Below are 3,670 nucleotides of genomic sequence, written 5' to 3'. Positions count from 1 at the left end.
ACATTACTACAGTAATCAGTGCTATACATATGCACGGTTACTGTAAAAATGACACTGGCAGGGAAGGGGTTAACTTTATTAGTGATCAAGGGGTTAAGTGTGTCCCTAGGGGCGTGCTTCTAACTGTCAAGGGGCGTGGCTTGTGATGTAACCACAGAGACATACGATCCTACATAGACATACGATCCTACATAGCAGGATCGTATGATCTCTGCAGTTACACCAGGGAGAATGACAGGTGGCTTTGTTTACATCAGCCGCCTGTCCTTCTCTCTCTCCAGCGGGAGATCGCGAGTGGCCGGCGGACATCGGAGCCGTTGGTCACTCGCGGGGGGGATGTCAGGGAACGAGCGGTGGCGGGAGCACGCCTCCGGCGGTGCGCGCTTGCCCCTTAGAGGCTCGCGGGCGAGTGACGTACCGATACGTCGCTTTGCCCAGGAGGAGCTGACCGCCGCAGTACATAGTCGTGCTGCGGTCGGCAAGTGGTTAAGGTTTCTTGCCTGTCGCTTGGCAACTCGAAGTTTCAGCTCCATCCATAAATTCTCTATAGGATGAAGGTCTGGAAACTGACTAGGCCACTCCATGACCTTAAAGCGGTTGTAAACTGCTGCTGGTTTTTTTTTTCCAGACCTGCAAGGTAAAGGCATAATGTGCTAGTATGCAATGCATGCTATTACTAGTAAAAAAAAAAATAAATTAAAATGACATAAATCTTTCCCCTAGTTTGTAAACGCGATAACTTTTGCGCAAACCAATCAAAATACGCTTATTGGAATTTTTTTTTACCAAAAATATGTAGCAGAATGCAAATTGGCCTAAAATGATGAAAACATTAGATTTTTATTTATTTTTTTTATTAGGAATGTTATGTAGCAGAATGTGAAAAATATTTTTTTTCAGAATTGTCGCTCTTTTTTTGTTTATAGCGCAATAAATAAAAATCACAGAGGTGATCAAATACCACCAAAAGAAATATCTATTCGTGGGAAAAAAGGACATCAATATTATTTGGGTACATCGTCGTACGACCGCGCAATTGTCAGTTAAAGTAACACAGTGCCAAATCGCAAAAATGGCCTGATCATTAAGGGGGGTAAAACCTTCTGGGGCTGAAGTGGTTAAGGATTATTTTTAGATAATATTGCTGAAAATGATGGTCACTAAGACCAAAAATCAATGGAGTGGATGGATCCATAAATTACCATCACATGATGTGTATGCTTTTAGAAGGAAGGAGCCCCAGCCTTCCCCACCATTGTATTCTCACTTCTTATATAAAGTGAAAAAAGTACAGAAAAGTTCAATTACAAAATATATCAAAACAATTTATACCATACAAAGTATGAAGTGTGAAAGTGACAAGTGTAAAAATAAACAATAATGGTTGTAAAGTCCGTAAAACAACTGAAAAAAATAAACAAGAATACCGTAGCGCTGAGTAAACAGCGCTTGAGTGGAACCAGAGTATGACGTTCAGAAGGCAGCTCTAAGGGTCTCAAATCTGAGTCTTACGACAGGACCAACGTTCACAATGTTGTATCATCCATTGCGTTGGACCAGAGGAACAAAAAAAGCCTCCACATAGTGTAAAACTGTAACTGTAGATTTTATTTAAAAGGTAGAACACTTACATCATATCCAAGATAAAAACACCTTTATCCAAGATCCAACAAGGAATAATCTATGGAATGCAATGGCCTGAATAAAGTTAAAAACCAACGCGTTTCGTCCTCAAAAACATCATCTGGGGTCTATTCTCACTTCTGAACCCCTAAAGAAATAGGTGCCAACTGGAGAAAAACATCTCCTGTTGCCTATGAATGTGGACTATAGCTGCACAGCATAGGAGCAGTGTTAAACAAAAATGTTTTCGTCAAAGTCATCATCAGCAGCGAAAACGAAATGTAAAGTAGACCAAATTTTCATCCACTGACGAAAACTATGACGAAAATCAAATCCGTGTTCGTTAACGATCAAAATCGGGATGAAAATGTGAGGCAGGGACGTTTACTAACTTCCGGTTTTCATGGAGCTATGCCTGCTTCCACTGCCTGCAAGCAAGCGAGTTGAAGCGACTCTGTGCACCATCCATGACGACTGCCAGAGACCAGAGTAGCACTGTGCTTTACAAGCCATCCCTCAGACCTAAGACCACCATCCAGCACTGTGCAGCATTACAGGCCTCCTCTGACCAGTGACCAACGGCATGGCGACATCCAGAGCACTGTGCATTACAGGCCATCCCTCAGACCTGAGACCACCATCCAGCACTGTGCAGCATTACAGGCCTCCTCAGACCACCATCCAAAGCACTGTGCAGCATTACAGGCCTCCTCAGACCACTGTCCAGAGCACTGTGCAGCATTACGGGCCTCCTCAGACCAGTGACCACCGGCATCGTGGCATCCAGAGCACTGTGCATTACAGGCCACCCCTCAGACCAGTGACCACCGGCATCGTGGCATCCAGAGCACTGTGCATTACAGGCCACCCCTCAGACCTGAGACCACCATCCAGCACTCTGCATCATTACAGGCCTCTTCAGACCACCATCCAGAGCACTGTGCAGCATTATAGGCCTTCTCAGACCAGTAAACACTGGCATGGCGGCATCCAGAGCATTGTGCATTATAGGCCATCCCTCAGACCTGAGACCACCGTCCAGAGCACTCTGCAGCATTACAGGCCTTCTCAGACCATCATCCAAAGCACTCTGAAGCATTACAGGCCTCCTCAGACCACCGTCCAGAGCACTGTGTAGCATTACAGGCCTTCTCAGACCAGTGACCAACGGATTGGCGACATCCAGAGCATTGTGCATTATAGGCCATCCCTCAGACCTGAGACCACCATCCAGCACTCTGCAGCATTACAGGCCTCCTCAGACCACCGTCCAGAGCACTGTGCAGCATTACAGACCTTCTCAGACCAGTGACCAACGGAATGGCGACATCCAGAGCATTGTGCATTATAGGCCATCCCTCAGACCTGAGACCACCGTCCAAAGCATTCTGCAGCATAACAGGCCTCCTCAGACCACCGTCCAGAGCACTGTGCAGCATTAGAGGCCTCCTCAGACCAGTGACCACCGATATGGTGGCATCCAGACCATTGTTCATTACAGGCCATCCCTCAGACCTGAGACCACCATCCAGCACTCTGCAGCATTACAGTCCTCCTCAGACCATTCAGAGAGGTTTAATCTGTATCTGTAAGTTTGTTCAAACCTTAGTACCATAAATAAACATGAAATTAGATTTTCTTTACTCCAGGAGTATATAATGAGTTTGGAAATTCTATAGAAATGTTTAAATAATGCATTACAATTTACCTAAACACATTAGATTTTAGTTGGCTAAAATGATTTTATTCGAATAAAATGTACTGGAGATTTTAGTCAATAAAATATGATGACTATAATGGGAATAAAACTAAAATGTAATTTTAGTTAATAACTACGAATAAAACTAAATCAATTGCAGATGACTAAAATGGGACTAAAACTAAAATGGCATTTTAGTCAAAAGACTATAACTAAAACAAAATCAAAATTCTTTTTTTTTTTTACTTTCAATTAATTTTTATTGATTTATAAGGAAAAGGGTTACATAAGAAACAAACCTCCAACATGGAGGATAACATAGGGAATGTAACAGTATAAACAAAGGGG

At 43.5% G+C, this 3,670-nt stretch overlaps 1 long non-coding RNA gene across 1 annotated transcript; it reads right to left on the bottom strand.

Moving 5' to 3' along the window:
* Positions 1-1,992: 1,992 nt before the first annotated feature.
* On the bottom strand, positions 1,993-2,897 carry LOC309555670. The gene is made up of 3 exons (XR_014225276.1): positions 2,841-2,897; positions 2,252-2,291; positions 1,993-2,185 (listed from the first exon to the last, which is right to left on the bottom strand). It is a non-coding gene; the product is annotated as an uncharacterized lncRNA (long non-coding RNA).
* Between the last annotated feature and the right edge of the window lie 773 nt (positions 2,898-3,670).

This window comes from Pelophylax lessonae, assembly GCF_965119305.1.
Source record: "Pelophylax lessonae genome assembly, chromosome: 5".
In the NCBI taxonomy this organism is placed as follows: Eukaryota; Metazoa; Chordata; class Amphibia; order Anura; family Ranidae; genus Pelophylax; species Pelophylax lessonae.
This window is presented reverse-complemented; position numbering and strand designations above follow the sequence as displayed.